Source organism: Schistocerca serialis, unplaced genomic scaffold, assembly GCF_023864345.2.
Source record: "Schistocerca serialis cubense isolate TAMUIC-IGC-003099 unplaced genomic scaffold, iqSchSeri2.2 HiC_scaffold_296, whole genome shotgun sequence".
In the NCBI taxonomy this organism is placed as follows: Eukaryota; Metazoa; Arthropoda; class Insecta; order Orthoptera; family Acrididae; genus Schistocerca; species Schistocerca serialis.
This window is the reverse complement of record NW_026047864.1, coordinates 17501-25000: the sequence shown is the minus strand read 5'-3', so window position 1 is coordinate 25000 and position 7500 is coordinate 17501. Positions and strand designations below refer to the sequence as shown.

The following is a 7500-nucleotide window of genomic DNA, read 5'->3' as shown; positions in this document are numbered from 1 at the left end:
TTGGACTTGGGCTCGGCGCGAGGCGTCGGGGTAGTGGACCCTCCCAAACACCACATGCCACGACAGGCGGCAGCCTGCGGGGTTCGGTGCTGGACTCTTCCCTGTTCGCTCGCCGCTACTGGGGGAATCCTTGTTAGTTTCTTTTCCTCCGCTTAGTAATATGCTTAAATTCAGCGGGTAGTCTCGCCTGCTCTGAGGTCGTTGTACGAGGTGTCGCACGCCACACCGCCAGCCGGCTGTGCACGCTACCGAGTAAGTACCGGTATGCGAACCGCCAGGCGACGGGCGCGCATCGCACGTTTAAGGAGACGCGGCCGGCCCCACAGGCGGCCACGACACTCCCAGGTCTGCGAAGCGGGGCAAACGCCGCGCGCTTCAGTATACGTAGCCGACCCTCAGCCAGACGTGGCCCGGGGAACGGAATCCATGGACCGCAATGTGCGTTCGAAACGTCGATGTTCATGTGTCCTGCAGTTCACATGTCGACGCGCAATTTGCTGCGTTCTTCATCGACCCACGAGCCGAGTGATCCACCGTCCTGGGTGATCTTTTCATAGTTTCCACCATCTCTTTCGAGACAGTTGCATAGGCGGGACTGAGGCGTGTGGCGGCCCTGTTCCAGCGTTCAGTGTCCAACGGCCTCACGGCCGATGGGCGTCGTACGGCTCCACACCGGAGCGGACAGGCAGTCGGGCGAAAGTCATTCAAAACCGGCGCCAGGCGCCAGGTGCCGCAGGCCAGCCGCTCCAGCGCTTCAGCGCTCGTACCACACAACATTGCCGTTAGTTTTGAGACGAACGCGTGGTTCCGCACGCGGCGCACGGCTACTGCGAGCCGTACAGGTAGCTGCGTGTTGCGCGACACGACACGCACATCGAAAGACATGCAGTCTAGTCGGTAATGATCCTTCCGCAGGTTCACCTACGGAAACCTTGTTACGACTTTTACTTCCTCTAAATGATCAAGTTTGGTCATCTTTCCGGTAGCATCGGCAACGACAGAGTCAATGCCGCGTACCAGTCCGAAGACCTCACTAAATCATTCAATCGGTAGTAGCGACGGGCGGTGTGTACAAAGGGCAGGGACGTAATCAACGCGAGCTTATGACTCGCGCTTACTGGGAATTCCTCGTTCATGGGGAACAATTGCAAGCCCCAATCCCTAGCACGAAGGAGGTTCAGCGGGTTACCCCGACCTTTCGGCCTAGGAAGACACGCTGATTCCTTCAGTGTAGCGCGCGTGCGGCCCAGAACATCTAAGGGCATCACAGACCTGTTATTGCTCAATCTCGTGCGGCTAGAAGCCGCCTGTCCCTCTAAGAAGAAAAGTAATCGCTGACAGCACGAAGGATGTCACGCGACTAGTTAGCAGGCTAGAGTCTCGTTCGTTATCGGAATTAACCAGACAAATCGCTCCACCAACTAAGAACGGCCATGCACCACCACCCACCGAATCAAGAAAGAGCTATCAATCTGTCAATCCTTCCGGTGTCCGGGCCTGGTGAGGTTTCCCGTGTTGAGTCAAATTAAGCCGCAGGCTCCACTCCTGGTGGTGCCCTTCCGTCAATTCCTTTAAGTTTCAGCTTTGCAACCATACTTCCCCCGGAACCCAAAAGCTTTGGTTTCCCGGAGGCTGCCCGCCGAGTCATCGGAGGAACTGCGGCGGATCGCTGGCTGGCATCGTTTATGGTTAGAACTAGGGCGGTATCTGATCGCCTTCGAACCTCTAACTTTCGTTCTTGATTAATGAAAACATACTTGGCAAATGCTTTCGCTTCTGTTCGTCTTGCGACGATCCAAGAATTTCACCTCTAACGTCGCAATACGAATGCCCCCGCCTGTCCCTATTAATCATTACCTCGGGTTCCGAAAACCAACAAAATAGAACCGAGGTCCTATTCCATTATTCCATGCACACAGTATTCAGGCGGGCTTGCCTGCTTTAAGCACTCTAATTTGTTCAAAGTAAACGTGCCGGCCCACCGAGACACTCAATAAAGAGCACCCTGGTAGGATTTCAACGGGGTCCGCCTCGGGACGCACGAGCACGCACGAGGCGGTCGCACGCCTTCGGCTCGCCCCACCGGCAGGACGTCCCACGATACAGCCAGTTAAACACCGACGGGCGGTGAACCAACAGCGTGGGACACAAATCCAACTACGAGCTTTTTAACCGCAACAACTTTAATATACGCTATTGGAGCTGGAATTACCGCGGCTGCTGGCACCAGACTTGCCCTCCAATAGATACTCGTTAAAGGATTTAAAGTGTACTCATTCCGATTACGGGGCCTCGGATGAGTCCCGTATCGTTATTTTTCGTCACTACCTCCCCGTGCCGGGAGTGGGTAATTTGCGCGCCTGCTGCCTTCCTTGGATGTGGTAGCCGTTTCTCAGGCTCCCTCTCCGGAATCGAACCCTGATTCCCCGTTACCCGTTACAACCATGGTAGGCGCAGAACCTACCATCGACAGTTGATAAGGCAGACATTTGAAAGATGCGTCGCCGGTACGAGGACCGTGCGATCAGCCCAAAGTTATTCAGAGTCACCAAGGCAAACGGACCGGACGAGCCGACCGATTGGTTTTGATCTAATAAAAGCGTCCCTTCCATCTCTGGTCGGGACTCTGTTTGCATGTATTAGCTCTAGAATTACCACAGTTATCCAAGTAACGTGGGTACGATCTAAGGAACCATAACTGATTTAATGAGCCATTCGCGGTTTCACCTTAATGCGGCTTGTACTGAGACATGCATGGCTTAATCTTTGAGACAAGCATATGACTACTGGCAGGATCAACCAGGGAGCTGCGTCAACTAGAGCTGAGCAGCCGGCCGCCCGGGAGTGTGTCCCGGGGGCCCGCGCGAACACGCAAGCGTCCCGCTCAATTATTCTGCAAACAGGAGGAGGCTGAGCTCCCCTGCACAACACACCTCGAAACCCTCTCAGGTCCCGGCGGCGCGCAGCGCCGTCCTAAGTACTTGGTCGGGTTCGAGAGAGGCGCAATCGCCCGGAGTTAGGCGAGTAGACGCTTTAGGTGCGACCACCCGTGCTCCCAACTGAGCTTGCCGCTGCCGACAGAGGCCCGGGAGCGTGCTGTCGTGGCATTGCCGGCGGGAGACAACACGCGCCACCTACGGTGACCGGCAGCTCCAACGCCAGCGCCACAGAAGGACAAAAGCCCTACTTGGGGTGCCGAAGCGAACTCTCCCAGCACAGCGCACGCGCCAACACGTCCGCACAGCTGCGATACAAACCACCTGCGAGAACCGCTGGGGCGACCGAGCAGCAGACGGCGTCGCGGCGCCGAGCGCCGGGCGGCGGCGCATCCTCAGCGCACAAAGTCCTCAATCGGACCAGCACACTGCAGATGGCCACCGCGCTTCGCACCGGGCCCCGCGAGGACCTACTTTGGCCGCAAGGCGCCGCGAGCAGGGGGCGCCGGCGCGCAGCTGCGCCGCCTGCCGCGTCCGTCGGCCGGCGCGCCTGCCACCGGCCGCCCCCACCAGCCGGCTGTAGCGCGTGCGCCCACGCACCGCGCTGCCAGCACGCCGGGCGGCCCCCCCTCACCGGCCGGGGACGGTCCCACCCAGCCACCGCCGCGTATCGCCTCACACCCAGATCCCCTTTCACGTTCGTGGGCATGGTGGGTCCCCTTTCACGTTCGTGGGCATGGTGGGTATCCCTGAAACAACCGGTTAATAGCTCGACCGATCGTCGCCAACACTGATTCACCTCTAGCGAGAACAACCGCACCACAACGGGTTACCGGTTGTTCATTTGCGTAACGTCACCAGCAAACGTACACGTCCATCGCCATTTGCAACGAGTATTGCATGCCTGTGTCAGGTGTCACAACACACTACGTCTGCCCACATAGACGCAACAACATGTGCACGCCTAGAGAACACGTGGAAGGTAGACCCCGTACGTATGCGGTGTCCATTGCGCGAACGACTGTCAGCCCGCCTCTGCAGCATGTCGCAGATGTGGAACGCGGTGCAACATGCTATCACGGTGTGTGAGAAGAGACGACTACGTCCGAATACACGCTCCACTACATCAACAGACTGCTCATGCTGATCGCCATCCAGGGCGTCCGTTCCTCCCACACGTCTGTATGGCGTACCACACTGCAATCCAGCTCTTATAGGGAGACGACACGTAGCTGCGTGCACAATATTTGGACTGTATGGTCCGCCGTTGCTAGGCGCTGTCGTCATACGGTCACATGGGCCACGATGTATCATTCAGTACATACGGAGCAATGTGCAGTACAGTTTGTGGGTTTTGCGTACATCGGCGGACAGGTGACAGGCCGTACCACAACGTAGGCTGAGTACGTCGGCATGCGAAGGGCATTGAACATGCAAACTTCTCACCGACCAGCTTGCGAAGGCAGGGGGGAAGGGGGGGGGGGGCATGTACGTCCTGCTGCTATCCACACTACAGTGTATAGCAGGAGCATGTGGAAAGTCAGCAACACCTGCAAGGTGTTTAACATGACGCGATACACAGGGGACCGGGCAGTGCGAGTAGCGAACTATATTGCGAGGGTTGCGGTTAGGCAACACTACACTACTTTAACGGGTTGCATAACAATTACAGAGCAGGTTCAGCGACAACGTGCGTCAGGTTAAGGCGCAATATAGTTTAGGTTACGGCGCACTTTAGGTTAGGTTAAGGCACATTATAGGTTAGGTTAAGGCACAACATGGGTTACGTTAAGGCACAACATGGGTTACGTTAAGGCACAACATGGGTTAGGTTAAGGCACAACATGGGTTAGGTTAAGGCACAACATGGGTTAGGTTAAGGCACAACATGGGTTAGGTTAAGGCACAACATGGGTTAGGTTAAGGCACAACATGGGTTAGGTTAAGGCACAACATGGGTTAGGTTAAGGCACAACATGGGTTAGGTTAAGGCACAACATGGGTTAGGTTAAGGCACAACATGGGTTAGGTTAAGGCACAACATGGGTTAGGTTAAGGCACAACATGGGTTAGGTTAAGGCACAACATGGGTTAGGTTAAGGCACAACATGGGTTAGGTTAAGGCACAACATGGGTTAGGTTAAGGCACAACATGGGTTAGGTTAAGGCACAACATGGGTTAGGTTAAGGCACAACATGGGTTAGGTTAAGGCACAACATGGGTTAGGTTAAGGCACAACATGGGTTAGGTTAAGGCACAACATGGGTTAGGTTAAGGCACAACATGGGTTAGGTTAAGGCACAACATGGGTTAGGTTAAGGCACAACATGGGTTAGGTTAAGGCACAACATGGGTTAGGTTAAGGCACAACATGGGTTAGGTTAAGGCACAACATGGGTTAGGTTAAGGCACAACATGGGTTAGGTTAAGGCACAACATGGGTTAGGTTAAGGCACAACATGGGTTAGGTTAAGGCACAACATGGGTTAGGTTAAGGCACAACATGGGTTAGGTTAAGGCACAACATGGGTTAGGTTAAGGCACAACATGGGTTAGGTTAAGGCACAACATGGGTTAGGTTAAGGCACAACATGGGTTAGGTTAAGGCACAACATGGGTTAGGTTAAGGCACAACATGGGTTAGGTTAAGGCACAACATGGGTTAGGTTAAGGCACAACATGGGTTAGGTTAAGGCACAACATGGGTTAGGTTAAGGCACAACATGGGTTAGGTTAAGGCACACCATGGGTTAGGTTAAGGCACACCATGGGTTAGGTTAAGGCACACCATGGGTTAGGTTAAGGCACAACATGGGTTAGGTTAAGGCACAACATGGGTTAGGTTAAGGCACAACATGGGTTAGGTTAAGGCACAACATGGGTTAGGTTAAGGCACAACATGGGTTAGGTTAAGGCACAACGTAGGTTAGGTTAAGGCACAACGTGGGTTAGGTTAAGGCACAACGTGGGTTAGGTTAAGGCACAACGTGGGTTAGGTTAAGGCACAACGTGGGTTAGGTAAAGGCACAACATGGGTTAGGTTAAGGCACACCATGGGTTAGGTTAAGGCACAACATGGGTTAGGTTAAGGCACAACATGGGTTAGGTTAAGGCACAACATGGGTTAGGTTAAGGCACAACATGGGTTAGGTTAAGGCACAACATGGGTTAGGTTAAGGCACAACATGGGTTAGGTTAAGGCACAACATGGGTTAGGTTAAGGCACAACGTAGGTTAGGTTAAGGCACAACGTGGGTTAGGTTAAGGCACAACATGGGTTAGGTTAAGGCACAACATGGGTTAGGTTAAGGCACAACATGGGTTAGGTTAAGGCACAACATGGGTTAGGTTAAGGCACAACATGGGTTAGGTTAAGGCACAACATGGGTTAGGTTACGGCACAACATGGGTTACGTTACGGCACAACATGGGTTACGTTACGGCACAACATGGGTTACGTTACGGCACAACATGGGTTACGTTACGGCACAACATGGGTTACGTTACGGCACAACATGGGTTACGTTACGGCACAACATGGGTTACGTTACGGCACAAATTAGGTTAGGTTACGGCACAAATTAGGTTAGGTTAAGGCACAAATTAGGTTAGGTTAAGGCACAAATTAGGTTAGGTTAAGGCACAAATTAGGTTAGGTTAAGGCACAAATTAGGTTAGGTTAAGGCACAAATTAGGTTAGGTTAAGGCACAAATTAGGTTAGGTTAAGGCACGATATAGGTTAGGTTAAGGCACGATATAGGTTAGGTTAAGGCACGATATAGGTTAGGTTAAGGCACGATATAGGTTAGGTTAAGGCACGATATAGGTTAGGTTAAGGCACGATATAGGTTAGGTTAAGGCACGATATAGGTTAGGTTAAGGCACGATATAGGTTAGGTTAAGGCACGATATAGGTTAGGTTAAGGTACGATATAGGTTAGGTTAAGGTACGATATAGGTTAGGTTAAGGTACGATATAGGTTAGGTTAAGGTACGATATAGGTTAGGTTAAGGTACGATATAGGTTAGGTTAAGGTACGATATAGGTTAGGTTAAGGTACGATATAGGTTAGGTTAAGGTACGATATAGGTTAGGTTAAGGTACGATATAGGTTAGGTTAAGGTACGATATAGGTTAGGTTAAGGTACGATATAGCGTAGGTTCAGATACACATTGTTGTAGGGAAAGGTGTATTGGGGGGGGGGGCGGCAGGTTCGTTGATAGTGATTATCGTAATTGGATGCCTGCGGTATTATCCGATTTGTCACGTCAGGATGCACTTTTGGCTCATGACAGGCGGCGCTCCGATTCCATGGTTGTGGCAGATCTGTGTCTTTCATTCCTGCCATTGTTTGTGTGCTGTGACAGGAGGCAGTATTGTGATGTTGGGTGCACCACTGTGTAGGACATGTGTGGGTGTTCGTGGCTTAGCTGAGCAATGTGCGGATGTCGGAAGGGTGGGATATTGTGTTTTCTGGGTGGACCTCCCGGTCTGGTAATGATAGTGTGGATTGTGTCATGTGGCGGAGAGGATGCACTGGATGTTCTTCCATGCTGGTGG

General features: G+C 52.7%; 2 non-coding genes and 1 pseudogene across 2 annotated transcripts; all 3 read right to left on the bottom strand.

The window, feature by feature from the left end:
• Nucleotides 1-201, bottom strand: part of LOC126444703 (large subunit ribosomal RNA) — a pseudogene marked incomplete at its 3' end in the record, with an annotated part of 3457 nt that extends 3256 nt beyond the window's left edge.
• A 188-nt stretch (nt 202-389) lies between these two features.
• LOC126444704 (5.8S ribosomal RNA) lies at nt 390-545 on the bottom strand. Its single transcript, XR_007582701.1, has one exon. It is a non-coding gene; the product is annotated as a 5.8S ribosomal RNA (ribosomal RNA).
• Nucleotides 546-898: 353 nt separating this feature from the next.
• On the bottom strand, nt 899-2806 carry LOC126444705 (small subunit ribosomal RNA). The gene has a single exon (XR_007582702.1). It is a non-coding gene; the product is annotated as a small subunit ribosomal RNA (ribosomal RNA).
• Nucleotides 2807-7500: the final 4694 nt, after the last annotated feature.